The following is a 15543-nucleotide window of genomic DNA, read 5'->3' on the forward strand; positions in this document are numbered from 1 at the left end:
GGCCAGAGTCCAGCACAGTGTGGTGATTTCCCTGCTTCAGCACTGCCATCAAAACCTAGCAATAAACTCGAGTTGAATCAGGTGCGGTGTAATACTGGGGTCACTGAGTGACCAAGGGAGGAAGCGTGAGAGACAGGCCTTTTCAGCTGAATACGTTAAAATATATTACTTCTAAAAACAAAAACATACAAGGTGTTGCACTGTTTCTAGTGCTCTCTTTGTCCAGCGCACTAATAACGTATGGATGCTTTAGGTAGCAAAACACTTTTAAAAGCCATACACAGCATAGCCATTGAGAGAGCCCATCTTCTCCTTCCTCTCGCTCCAGAGAACTAGTTGGACTGCGTTTTCAGCATCAAACTCCCACCCAAACCAGTCCCCCCGAGGACTTGAATAGTCTGGTCCTGAGCTTTGAATTACGTGTGATCCTGTGTGTAGGCTTTCACAGGAGATGGATGTGTAGAACCAAGCAGGGAGTGGGTAAGCAAACAGCCTAGGTTTGACTTTTACTTAACTCCTTTCTCTACTGAGACGGACTAAAGCTGTAAGCTACTCTTATTTCATTGATATGCTCCACAAATGGCCACCATTGAGTGCATTTACATGCATTTAATAATCCAATAATAATAATAATAATCAGATTTCTGCAGTTTCTGCGGAAACACCATACTCCGATCTAGAAATCCGATTAAGAAATCCGATAAAGAGGCTGGGTTTTACCTCGGTAATCAGATTTCTCAGTGCATGTGAACTCTTACTCTGATTTCTTTCCCATTTCTCAGTCTGCGCATGTACGGAACAGACTGCTGCACCAGAAATGCAGCACGAATGCAGTTGCAGCACTAAGTTAGAGTTTTATGTTACGTTGGCGTCACGTCGTCTTCTGTGAGTTCACTCCAAAGCAGAAATCCGATTATGGTCTGACTCATGTAGACCCGGGGTTTCCCTATTATCTGCTTACTTGGGTGCATATAGATATGTTGATCGGATTACTGAGAAAATCGGACTTTTTGCAGTTATTGGATTATTAAGTGCGTGTAAACACGTTCGCTGTGACACAAGTGGATTTAAATAAACACTCATGTAAGTGTTGTCAGAGGCAAAAAAGGGGATGTATTAGTATAAATCAGTCGTTCTGTGTAATTATGGTAGTGAACTTGGCCCGATTAGATGGGGCTCACTGGGGATGAGGCTGCAGTGAAGGCCCATCATCACCCCCACACCTTTCATAAACTCCTAATAATAAAGCTTTACACTTTAACTCTCTGACAGCATTTGGCCAAGTTATGTTGAGGTGCTGCACTGCTGTCATACCTGGCCGGCACAGTTACAGTAAAGTCTGATAGAGTCTATATCAAGACCTGTTTTAGTCCTAACTAACTACCAGTTTCTCAGTTAGAAGAAATTGGAGAAATCTCAAGTCTGCCTTTATTCTTATAGTGTGGTGCACTCTCACTGTTTGATTCACCCTTTATTTTTTAAAATATTCGATAAGATGTTTCATGGGTGTCGAGGCCTGAAGACTGTTTTCTCTAAAAAGCTGGACACAGTGGATTTTCTCGCTTTTAAACTATTACTGAAGATTAAGAAGGACCAACTGGGGGAACTTTTCTTTTAGTTTTTCATAACTGATTAAATAAAATGTTATGTTGATAACGGACCCATTACTTTTACTGTGCCAGTCAGAATTAGTGGCACCTTAATGCAGTCCGGCCTGAGCAAATATTATTAAAGTTCCTCCATTCTTGACTCTTCATTTTGACCCGTTAGTCATGTAGGTGCACATCAACCATCCGTTTAAATTATGGAAAAACCCAGTGTTGAATTTACCACTGCAGATTTAATACAACGATGTAGGTGTTAATTCAGCAGTAGGGTTTTTACACTGTATCCACGTTTTATTTGGATAAGTTATAGCAGAGTTTGTCCTTTATGTTTCTGAGTGAAGAGTTGACTTGTCCTGTCAGTTTCTGGTGCTGGTGCTGTCCATGTTCTTGGGACCATATTTAAGGCCTTTCAGAGTTTGAGTGCTGAACTCGAATTGCTGTGGACTGGAAATACTGTTCTAATATCAGTACAGAAATACAAGGTGATTCAAAAAGATTAATCTGATTTCAAAGTGCCATATTTTGACACACGTGAGGCGCCTAGGAACCAATCACAATCCAATTGAAAGAGGGGGTCATAGAGTTTCTGACTGTCAGTATGGCAGTGAAGCCCCAGCAGCCCAGAGCACTCGTCGTTGCTACCAAGAGTTCCAAGAAAAAGGTCACCAGCATCACCAGATCTCACGCCGTGTAACTTTATTTGTGGGGGTACGTTAAAGATTCTCGCTTATGTGCCACCACTCTAAACAACACTGCTCAATCCGGTATGGGATGAATTTGACTATGGCGTTGATGTCGTCCGTGCAGCTGGAGGAGGTTCATATTGAGCACTTGCAAAGTTACATAATAAACTTTATGCTTAATTAAACCATTTACAGTTTACTGCATTGATCTGTAATCAAGTGAAATAAGTCATTTTGAAATTGGATGAATCTTTTTGAATCAGCCTGTATATCGTGAATAAGCTCTTGGTGATTCACAAATCGATACGGTCATGAATGTGCTGATATTTCTGAATCTGGCTTTACTCAGGGTGTGTATGTATGAGAAAAAATTCTAATAAATTCAAATCAGAGAAAGTGACATTCAGAACATAAGTGCATGGAAAACGTTCCCTGTAATAGAGAACAAAATGCCTTAAAATCAGCCTGAAAACAAAATGACCCTTCTTTACATTGTTAGCTTGTGCAGCTGGTCATATTACGCATGATTCACCATATCAGTGAAAGTGATCAGGTGTAAAAAAGTGTTACAAAAAGTTTGTATGATGCCAAAATTAAGTGTTATGTGTAACATCAAGCACATTTGAATAAGAAACAAGTTAGAAAGGTAATAAAAGTGGCTTAAAACCACTTATCAGACCTCTCTGAAAACTGGACGTGGTCCTAATATTCTGACATGTGAACGTATGCTTGTGCTGGAAATGCGTGCAGGGAATTCTGGTGTGACCAGTTGAATGAACCGGCAAACGCATGAATGGATGAATCGACAGATGAGTGCTTGCTAGGTCAGTTATGCTTGCTAGATTAGCTTTCGCTTGGTTGTTAGCTTTTGCATGGTAAGTCTCACTGACTTGAGCAGAGAGAGACTGTAGGGCAGGGGTGCAGAGCTCAAGTCTGGAGTACAATTTCATGGTTTTCCTGCACAAACAATCCTGATTTCACTCATCTGTTAATTCCTAGGTTTAGTGGGTGTTTTTGAATAAAGAAATTACCAAACTATGCTGGACCCCAGCCCTCCAGGACCAGAGTTGTGCACCCATGCTGTAGGGGTCCGCAGTTTTATTAAAGCTGTGTGGGCAGGACTTGCCAGCCTTGCAATGTGAGGATACTGCTTTCATACAAGTGGCACAAAATTAGAAATTAGGACCGCACAGTTTTCATTAGAAGAGCAGAATTTTAGCATTGGCCATTTAAAGGTCATTAGAAAAGTTACTTACAGGACATACCATATGTGTTATGTGCCCACAAGTGCAAGATTAACCTACTTAGTCAGAATATGTTAAAAGTGAGGTTCCCTGTGGCTTTAAAAGACAAAATGCCTATTTTCCCCTGAATCTTCCATCAAAATGTATTGAGTTTTGCCCTCTCCCACCACGTCTACCTATCATAGAGCAGAAACACTCAGCTATGTGAGACACCCTCCCTGATACCACATCTGGAGATACATCACGACATCACATAATAATAAAATACTAAAAATTATTTTTATTTATATAGCACTTTTCATGCACCAGCTAAACAGTAATACTATAAATTCTTAGTGTTAATTTAGAATCATATACGAAAACGACACAGGTCAAATTAAAAGATAAATACCATAGAGATGTAGATTTTTGATTAAATGCGAAGTTAAAGAGATACGTTTTTAGATGCTTCTTAAAAGTGAGCACTGAGCTTGACTGTCTAATAAAAGGTGAACTGAGCTCCACAGTTTAGAAGCAGAATAACTGAAAGCGTTTGCAGAAGGTAAGAATCTACAGATCTAAGATCACATACTGGAACATAAACATGTATCTTTACATATATTATATAATATATCGCTTTTGTCAGAAAAAAAACATGTATCTCCATTTTTGTCGATTTTCAATTTTTGGCATAATATGAAGGATAGACCAAAATAAATGGCCAAAAATGACTTGGAAAAAAATCTGGTTCCATTGACTCACATTGAAAGTGATGTATGTTTTTTCCTTCTCCTGTAAAGCTACCGTTCTGGAGATACGAGGTTTTGTTCTGACAACAGCGACAGAACTTTAAAATCTATGTTGAACGATACAGACCACCAGTTCAGTTCCTCTAAAATGGGAGTGATCTGATCTCTCTGTGTTGTTTCTGTTAGGATGCTGCCGTATTTTGTATGAGTTATAGGGGGGGGTATTATTTTCTTAGGAAGTCCAGTAAGAAGATCATTAGAGTGATCAACTCTGCTTGTAACAAATGCTTGAAGAAGTTTCTCTGCATTGCTCTAAGATTTCTGAGGTTTCTCTTTTGTACCAGCAATCAGTATTTCCGCTATTTCATGCTTTAGTTGTACAACATTTTGCAACTTCCACTGAGAAATATGTTTCACACATCTGGTCACTCTGTCTACAGAGTCTTAATCATGGGAAGTAATGGAAATGTGTAACTGCGTGTCACCAGCATAGCTGTGAAAATATACATTGTTACCTAACGACATCACATAGAGGTAGCATGTACAAAGAGAAAGGCTAAGGCCCTAAAAGAGAACCTTGAGGGACTCCACAAGAAATACCAAATCTTTCTGATGAATGATTTCCCATTGAAACCATGAACTGCCTATTACCTAAATATGATTGAAATCATTCTAAAACTGTGCCTGAGAGGCCGACCCAGCATTCGAGACAAACCTTTAACTTCTAACGTAGCAGAGCAGCTTCTCCAAGCTGATGTTTGTGTATGTGCTACTTTTTTTCTTTTTCAGAAGTCAACAAATAAAGGTTAAAACCAGTTATTTTCACCATGCCTGTATTATTCTACTGACCACTGGTTGCTAAGTAACAATAGTGGTCACTTTACTCTAAGCTGTTGGAGTGACTTCGTTGCCAAAAGGAAATGAATGCTTATGAATAGAGAGATTGTGCTTGCGCTGCTTATGTATATGTGTACTGTTTTTGCAGATTTGTGCATGTTTTCTTACGTTTTTATGTGTATTAGACATTTGAAGTCTAGTTTGAGGCGAGCGTTGGCTCTCATGGGGTTGTGTGTGTGTGTGTGTGTGTGTGTGTGTGTGTGTGTGTGTGTGTGTGAGAGTTTGTCAGAGGTTTCTTATTAGATTCTACTGTGTTCCGAAGCTTCTGAGTCACATGATCTGCAAGCCAATGAAAGCCTAAACGTCGTGCATTACTATTTACACCCCTCAGGGCCACCACATAAGCCTGCTTTACTCAGCAGTATTTGCACTGCCCTCAACTTCCTCAACACACAGTTATCCCTATGTCTTAAGAGCACACTCTGTGTGCATGTGCTTGTGTAAGTTCATCAGCACTGAATGAGGAACGACAGAAAGTTTGCATAGTTACATCAGACTTTATCATAGGCAAAGCACCTGCAGAGCTACTTTGTGGCAATTACTATTGTAAAAAGCGCCACACAAACACCAATGAAGTGAACCAAATTTACCTATGACCAACAGATGAGTACTTATCTCTGAACGCCAGTGCCATTCATCAAAGATAAGGTGGATACATGGATTATAATCCTGCTCTTAAGTGCCAAAGGTTGACAGAACTTCGTTTTCCACCTTGTGACTATCTGATGAGCTTTATCTCTGTCGGGAGGGTGGAGCGTGAAGAGCACCGAGCAGCTGTACACTTTGGTTGCATTAGTTGTGTGTGCAGTGCATGTCTGTGTGTTGGAAAAGAGGCAGAGGCGAGGGTTTTGGGTGTAGCCTCTACTCCTGCCAGTCCAGTAAAGTTGCATTCAACACTAGAAAGGCCAGAATTCCATAACTAATGTAAAACCTGCAGTGATTATTTTGACCAATTTAATTTTTCATGCTCAGTTATGCTACAACAGAGAGTGCCAGTGCTAGTAATAGACAACAGAGGCAATACAAACGCCTGAAATGATATCTTTTTGTAAGAAAAAACATCTGTTTAAATGAATTACTTTCACATGTGAGCAAAAACAACAATAAAACACTTTATGGCTTTTATGTTACAGTGAAAAATCATGCTTTTTTAAGCAAACTGCTTAAAACAAATTCATCAATCAGGCAGAGCAGTATGACCATGTCCTTGCTTCTACCCTCATTGTCCATTTTATCAGCTCCACTTACTGTATAGCTGCACTCTGTAGTTCTACAGTTACAGACTGTAGTCCATCTGTTTCTCTGATACTCTGTTACCCTGTTCTTCAGTGGTCAGGACCCCCATGGACCCTCACAGAGCAGGTACTATTTGGGTGGTGGATCATTCTCAGCACTGCAGTAACACTGATGTGGTGGTGGAGTGTTAGTGTGTGTTGTGCTGGTACGAATGGATCAGACACAGCAGTGCTGCTGGAGTTTTAAACACTGTGTCCACTCACTGTCCGCTCTATTAGACACTCCTACCTTGTCGGTCCATCTTGTAGATGTAAAATCAGAGACGACAGCTCATCTGCTGCTGCACAGTGATCAATCACTGCGTAGAAATAAGGAGGTGGTCATAATGTTATGCCTGAACGGTGTATATTACTTTTGTCAGAACCAAACCTCGTATCTCCATTTTTATTGTTTTTTACCTAATTGGAAAGTATCTGTTGCCATTTAACTTGTGTGTAGATTTCATGATGAATGGGCCAAAATGAACAGTCCAATATGACTTGGAAAAAAGTCTGGTTCCATTGACTTACATTAAAAGTAGAGTGGTTTTTTCCTTCTCCTGTAAAGTTACCATGTTGGAGATACAATCAGAATCAGAATACTTGATTGATCTCAGAGGGAAGCTGCAGTTATTACCATTTATTTAAAAGAATAAACACTTTAATAATTTAGAACAAAAAAAGAGAAATTTGCAATATGTACACAAGATTTAAATACAATAAAATTGCAGTGACTGGTAATAAATATGAAACATACTGTATGAAGCAGTTCAAATTATTGCACCTCTGAGTTATGGCACACATAATTATTATTATTATTATTACATATATGAACAGCACAGTTTGGTATTGAGTTCACAGATGAACCATAGCATCACACACTGAGGGAGGAGTTATAGAGTTTGATGGCCACAGGTAAGAATGACCTCCTGTAGTGCTCTGCGGTCATTTCGGTAGAATGAGTTTTGCACTGAATGAGCTCCTGTGTCTCATTGCGTGTCGTAGAGTGGGTGGGAGCCATTGTCCATAATGGCCTGCAGCTTAGAGTTGTTGAGTCTGTTGGCGTCTGCCACCTTCAGCCTGCTTCCCCAGCATGCAACAGCATAGAGGATCGAACTCGCCACTACATACTCATAGAAGATCCTGAGCATAGTCCGGCAGATGTTGAAGGACCTCAGAAAATAGAGACAACCTTGGCCCTTCCTGTACAGGGCATCAGTGTTCTTAGCCCAGTCCAGTTTATTGTATTTGTATTTATTATATTTGTAATCCTCCACAGTGTCCACACTGACCCCCCCTGATGGACACAGGGGTCACTGGTGCCTGGTCCCTCTTCAGGTCCACCACCAGTCCCTTTGTCTTTGTCACATTGAGCTGCAGGTGGTTCCACTCACACCATGCGACAAAGTCCTTCACCGTCGCCCTGTACTCGTCCTCATCACACTTGCTGATACATCCAACTATTGCAGAGTCATCAGAAAACTTCTGAAGGTGGCAAGTCTCTGTGTAGTAGCTGAAGTCCGTGGTGTAGAGGGTGAAGAGGAAGGGAGAGAGGACAGTTCTTTGTGGGACTCCAATGTTACTGACCACTCTGTCCGACACACAGTGCTGCAGGCGTACATACTGTAGTCTACCAGTCAGGTAGTCAACAATCCAGGACATGAGGGGGGGCATCTACTTGCATCACATCAGCTTATCACCTAGAAGAGCAGGCCAGATGGTCTTAAACGCACTGGAGAAGTAAAAAAACATGACCCTCACAGTGCTGGCTGGCTTGTCCAGATAAGCGTAGACAAGGTTTTGTTCTGACAGCAGCAACATACAGTGGGGAAAAAAAGTATTTAGTCAGTCACCAATTGTGCAAGTTTTCCCACTTAAAAAGATGAGAGAGGCCTGTAATTGACATCATAGGTAGACCAACTATAAAAAATTTCAGAAAATCACATCGTCTGATTTTTAAAGAATTTATTTGCAAATAATGGTGGAAAATAAGTATTTGCTCACCTACAAACAAGCAAGATTTCTGGCTGTCACAGACCTGTAACTTCTTTCTTTAAGAGGCTTCTTTGTCCTCCACTCATTACCTGTATTAATGGCACCTGTTTGACCTCGTTATCTGTATAAAAGACACCTGCCCACAACCTCAAACAGTCACACTCCAAACTCCACTATGGTGAAGACCAAAGAGCTGTTGAAGGACACCAGAAACAAGATTGTAGACCTGCACCAGGCTGGGAAGACTGAATCTGCAATAGGCAAGCAGCTTGGTGTGAAGAAATCTACTGTGGGAGCAATAATCAGAAAATGGAAGACCTACAAGACCACTGCTAATCTCCCTCGATCAGGTGCTCCATGCAAGATCTCAGCCTGTGAGGTCAAAATGATGACAAGAACGGTGAGCAGAAATCCCAGAACCACACAAGGGGACCTAGTGAATGACCTGCAGAAAGCTGGGACCAACGTTACAAAGGCTACTGTCAGTAACACACTACGCCGCCAGGGACTGGAGCGTGTCCCCCTGCTTAAGCCAGTAGATATCTGGGCGCGTCTGAAGTTTGCTAGAGAGCATTTGGATGTTCCGGAAGAGTGTTGGGAGAATGTCATATGGTCAGATGAAACCAAAGTAGAACTGTTTGGTACAAACACAACTCGTCGTTTGGAGGAGAGTGAATGCTGAGTTGCATCCAAACAACACTATACCAACTGTGAAGCATGGGGGTGGCAACATCATGCTTTGGCGCTGTTTCTCTGCAGACCTGGTCCGTGTACATGAAAGAATGAATGGGGCCATGTATTCTGAGATTGAGTGCAAACCTCCTTCCATCAGCAAGGGCACTGAAGATGAAATGTGGCTGGGTCTTTCAGCATGACAATGATCCCAAGCACACTGCAGGGCAACAAAGGAGTGGCTTCGTAAGAAGCATTTCAAGGTCCTGGAGTGGCCTAGCCAGTCTCCTTTGGAGGGAGTTGAAAGTCCGTGTTGCCTGCCAACAGCCCCAAAACATCACTGCTCTAGAGGAGATCTGCATGGAGGAATGGGCCAACATACCAGCAACGGTGTGTTCCAACCTTGTAAAGACTTACAGAAAACGTTTGACCTCTGTCATTGCCAACAAAGCATATATAACAAAGTATTGAGATGAACTTTTGTTATTGACCAATTACTTATTTTCCACCATTATTTGCAAATAAATTCTTTAAAAATCAGACAATGTGATTTTCTGAATTTTTTTTTTTTTTCCTCATTTTGTCTCTAATAGTTGAGGTCTACCTATGATGTCAATTACAGGCCTCTCTCATCTTTTTAAGTGGGAGAACTTGCACAATTGGTGACTGACTAAATACTTTTTTTCCCCACTGTATTATTATTTTTGTATATTTGAATACTATTTGGTGTAGTCAAAATGAAATTCACTCATATTAGATCATTCTACGCATTGTGTGGACTGACACATGGCTAGAGGCTTGACTGTCATGTCATGAATGCACGATACGTTTGATGCTGCTGCATTTCCACCAAAACCACAGTGTTTCTCGTCTTTCTCAGACGGAGCTCAACCATCTTCAGCACCTCACTTTCTCCTAGTCCTTGCTTGAGTATCTGCATCTTATCGTCCAGATACAGCTGCCATGTTCACTGTGTATTTGTAGCCAACCCAGGGCTGGGCAGTAATGACATCATATCGTGATGAATTATGTCATAATACAGTTTCTGAACATATTGTTTATATCAATACTTGCAGAACACTGACCAGCTGCATGTTTCATTAGACAAAGAGAGCAAAAGTTGTCCTGTTTAACTGGATTTAGTTCAACACAAGAAGCCAAATACTGAATAAAATTGTTTACAGATTTTGATAGTTTTTTTAAGCTCACCCCTGTTCCAACTGATCAGATGTCAAAAAATAAATACTGTGTATCGTGAAAATGTCTTGAAGTATCACAATGTTATATTTTAGCCATTTCGCCCACCAGAGCTTTATAATGAATTTATTGGGCTTGTGTGCCATAACTACACACATTTAAACTACCTTATTTTACCAACAAAAAGATGGTTCTTCAAGGGTTCTTTAGTAAAGAAAATGGTTCTGTATTGAACTGTGAACTGTCAAAGAACCCTGTGCATGATTAGATGGTTGTTTGTGTCTTCAGATTAATGGAAAATGTGGATGAATGTGCTATAGATGGTTCTATAAAGAGCCTTTTTGAAAAGTGTTCTATATACCAACCAAAGGGAGCTTCTGTTTTCACAAGCTTGACGTTGTAACAATAGGAGAACCATTTTGGGTGCTATATAGAACCATTTTCCAAAATGTTCTATAAAAAACATCTATAGCACTTTCTCGGTCTGAAGAACCATGATACCCCTCCCAACCCCCACTGACTGCCACAGATATCACTATAACACGTGTAAATCAAAAAGCTGAGTACATTTGAATTACCCAGTGGCCTGTTTGTAGTGTTTTGGACAGCAGTGGTTTGTCTGTGATGACCCCTCTTGAACGTCACTCTTGGAGAGCCATGAATGTGTGTGTTGTTTCCAGATCCTTAGCTGGGCTCCTAGTAACTTTGCCATTAACCTAGAGATACACTTACTTTTGCATCAGTGACCTTGGTTGTTTAAGCAGTTTGCATGTTTTATATATGTTAATGTAAATCCTGGTATGTGTGCATATTGTGTGAAAAAGCTCTCTGTTTATTATTATGAATGAGAGCCACTCATGCAGAAGTCCAGGTGAAGAAGAGTTCAGAAACATTGTGTATGTATATATATATATATATATATATATATATATATATATCTTAGTTATGAGGTTTGGGGGAGGAGCTTGGCTGAAACCCCTCCTTCTTTCAATCCAATGCCCAATAAATTCACATCCTCACCTTCCGTTCCTGTGATGAAGTGTTTGCCGTCCCCCCTGCTGTCCCATCTCCTCCCCGTTCCTCAGTCCTGCATCAGTCCTACTGCAGCTATGAGGGGGATCTGGCCTTCTAGCTTCTAACTCCAGCCCAAGTTCTCAGAGTTCTCCGCCCTCCCTCAATCAGTCCTCTCTCACACTACCACCATATGTTGCGGACATGAACGACTCTGAATCGATTCATAAATGACAAAAATCCATTTTCTAAATATTTAATAACGTAGCGTTGACGGAATGTAAACGGCGGAACTTGGAAGTGCAGGAGTGCAGCGCCCGGACAGTCTGTGGCGGCACATAACAAAACCACAACTGGATGAGCGAGAAATCCGACCGGCAGCCTCTGCATTAAAAGCCAGGTTAGGTCAGGAGTCACAACCCAAATGTTAAGAAGAGCCGTTTTGTCCTTTCAACAAAATCAAACCACATTGGGAGCCGAAACATTTAATGCCCAGTATGTCTCAGTTTGTGCTGACGTCCTAGTATAAGCTAAAAAACATAATTGAAAGCACAGATTTACTTTTAGATTTACTTTTAGATTTTTCGCATTCCCATTCAGATCTCCGCCCGAGAAAATGTTTCCTCAAAACTAGATTAAGACTAAGTGACCCTTATTAGTCCCACAACGGGGAAATTTCACCTCTGCATTTAACCCATCCGTGTAGTGAAACACCACATACACACTAGTGAGCGCACACACACACACACACACACACACACACACACACACTAGGGGGCAGTGAGCACACTTGCCCAGAGCGGTGGGCAGCCCAATCCGCAGCGTCCAGGGAGCAGTTGGGGGTTAGGTGTCTTGCTCAAGGACACCTCAGTCATGTGCTGTCGGCTCTGGGGATCGAACCGGAGACCTTCCGGTCACGAGGCTGGATCCCTAACCTCCAGCCCATGACTACCCCCACTAGAACTAGAACAGTTTCTTGTAAAATGTCTCTCAACGTTCGACTGATTTACGAGGCTGAAGTCTCTTCCTGTTCCAACTTCTCTCACTGCAGATTTAAAGTACCACAAAACCAACTGCTCTGCTTGTAAATGCGAGTAAGTCCATGTAACCAGTGATTCGGCGCTATGATGCACACTTTGGAGCCGAGATTCAGCGTCCGGCCTCGAAAATATTTTACTGACAGCAACCCCCCCCGCCCATCCCCCACCCCTCTACAATGAGACCAAATCCGAAGTTATAAAATAACTAAACGGGCAGGACGGCTGTAACGTGCTGGATGTTGGGATGGGCATCCATTACCGCTGGATCTCATTTCACCATAATAGCGCATTTTATCACAGATAATGTATTCCAAGCAATAGCGGTGCAGGAAAGCCTTCTAGTTCACTTGCCACATCACTTCCATTTGATTTGTTAATAAAAGATATTAGAAGTAAAATCATTATAGATCATTACAGACACTGTGCTTTAAAACTACCAAGTATATATACACACACACATTTTATATATATATATATATATATATATCTCAAGCCCTGCTGTCGGAAAAACCTTGTATCTCAAATTTTTTGACATAATTTACATTGTGTGTCAATTTCATGATAAATGGACCAAAAGAAATGGCCCAAAACGACTGAGAAACGTCTGGTTCCATTGATTTACATTAAAAGTAAAGTATGTTTTTTCCTTCTCCTGTAAAGTTACCCTGATGGAGATACGAGGTTTTGTTCCGACAGCAGCGATATGTAGATTAGAGGGAATGGATGGAGTCTCATTGGAGAGAATGTTATTAGTATAGTAGCATCCATCCTACAAGTATGAACACATTCCTTCAGTTTCACAGAGTGCAGGAGGTGTTGACTGGGCCTTATTTAGTCTGTGTTATGAAATTGCTGTTAATCTGATTTCCGTAAGCTTGTTCATGTCTTTTTTTCTTACTGCTCTGAAAATCCTCCGGTATATGTCGAAAGTTCCACAAGAGTGTGCTTGAGTATGTGTATCTGTATGCAACATAAGCCTGTTAGTCTCTTTCCTTTAAGAGTGCAAGGATTTCAGAATGCCAGTAAACTGATTGTGTCAACATCTTGCAGCCAAATGTGTGTGTGTGTGTGTGTGTGTGTGTGTGTGTTTTGCTCAAGCTTAAGATTACAAACTGTTAAATGTCAAAGCATGCTGCTTGTGGTGTCCTGTCTCTCTTTCTGGAATTGTATGTGTGTCTGTGATAACAGGAAAATCCTTTTCGTATCATCCAATATTTACCCAGAGTTGGAAAAGCAGTAAAACGCTGTGGTTTTCATGTAATAAACCTTGTGAAATAAAGCTTGCAGTTCCTGAAGTTAATCAAGTTCACTAGACACTGTTAACTTAATAGTGCCACATTTACTTAGAGACCACCCTTCGTTATTACATTTCCAGTCAAATGGCCTTAAAGTACAAGCTATTTAATTGTCAGTGGATATTTTTGAGGAGATTAGATAGAAGACGGAAGTTTAAAAAGGGGATTTCATAAAATGAATAAACTATATTGAGAAAATGGAACTCCTAACAACCATGAAAGACTGAGTGGACCACCAAAACAGCCCCCATCAGATAAACGGCCCCTGAAGCTTTCATCAATGAGAGAGAGGAGAACATCAAGCTGCTTCAGATCTGAAAACATCCACAGGTGTTTCTGTCCATCCTTCCACTGTGAGAGGACCAGCTGTGTGCTGTGGGTGTGGAATTATGTGTAGCTGTCAGGAAGGAAATTTGCAAATCAAGCAAAGCAGCTGCTGGTGTCCTCAGAACAATGGACTGACCACCCCAGGGTCCAGACCTAAACACAACTGAATGTGTTTGGGATTATTTGAGTCGTGAGAAGCAGAATACAGTCAGATCCTTACATGTGTTCCAACGTCTGGCTACATGAGACTCTCTGGGGCAGTTCCCCTCTTGTCACTGGGGCGGAACCCTAAAGGCTCCATCTCAGTGCCTTTAGTCAGGGAACATAACTGAACCATAATCCACTGAAATGATCTGTTCTAAGCTGGACTGACTCCACACACCCCACCCCGCCTCGCCTCCAGGCTTTTACTCTACTGCTCTGTTTTAAAACATTCGGTTATGAAAAGGAACAAATACCAACTTTTCACCTGGAGGAACTGATTTAAGCTCCACAATCAGACCTTAGAACCACTGCTGGAGCTTTGAGGGAACATTTACACTGTTTGTACCTTGATGAACTGAAAACGTGCTTGCACAGAACCTTCATTTCTAACAGTGTGTTAAGACGCAGAAGAGGCTGATACCGTAAAACCCCTTGATTTCAGAAGAAATGTTAGATGAGCAGGCGTCTGCAAACATTTACACGCACAGATGCTGATGTTAGCTACATTATAACTCCAGTGCAAAACCAAAGAAGCAAACTTGGCAAACACCAGAACTGTCTTGGCAGCTTAAATGATATGTAGGCTAATGGGAAACATTTTTAAACTAGATTTTTACTGAGCTACACCTTTACACACTCATCATGCCCTAACAAGAATATATCCGAATAAAGGTGGACGACATGGCAAAATGTAATAATATGATACTTCGGGATGTTTTTTACGATGCATGAAGGCTCACGATATTTATTTTTTATAATATCTGATAAGTTACAACAGACAAAGTAGTGCCACATTTTAAAAATACCCTCAGAAACTATGAATCCAGTCACCTGTGTTCAACATTTCTCACGTCGCTGCACTAAATCCAATCAAACACGACTAATTGGGCTCTTTTTAATCAAATATGCAGTTGGAAAGTGATTTTTATGTACTCACAATATCTGCGACGTGTTCTGAAAAGCATGTTATGACATGTTGTAATGTGTTTGTGTATATATATATATATATATATATATATATATATATATATATACATATTGTGATGCAACAATATTGTCATTTATGAAACAGTTAGTTCCGGCCACACAAGCTGATATTTTGCCATAACAAAATGTTTTTTTCACAAACACTGTATCACTCCGCTATCGAACTGCCAGCTGAGCAGTGAGTGGGCGGAGCTCGTTACTGTGACGTAGCAACGAGCTCCTCGTTAAGGAGCTCTAATTAGGAGGAAGGAACTGAACATTAAAACATATTAAACGCCGCGTTCACAGTTTATTCATTTCTTACTGTATTTATTTAACTGCTGTATTAAAGCAGTAGAGACACTTAAGGAGTGAGTTATCACTATAACATCACGGATGTGAT

The 15543-nt window shown here is 40.9% G+C and overlaps 1 protein-coding gene across 4 annotated transcripts in view; it reads left to right on the top strand.

Moving 5' to 3' along the window:
* jakmip1 (janus kinase and microtubule interacting protein 1) overlaps positions 1 to 15543 on the top strand; it is a 64131-nt gene that overhangs the window by 2765 nt on the left and 45823 nt on the right. The window lies entirely within an intron of this gene.

The sequence above is a fragment of the Pygocentrus nattereri genome, chromosome 8 (genome assembly GCF_015220715.1).
Source record: "Pygocentrus nattereri isolate fPygNat1 chromosome 8, fPygNat1.pri, whole genome shotgun sequence".
NCBI classification, from domain to species: domain Eukaryota; kingdom Metazoa; phylum Chordata; class Actinopteri; order Characiformes; family Serrasalmidae; genus Pygocentrus; species Pygocentrus nattereri.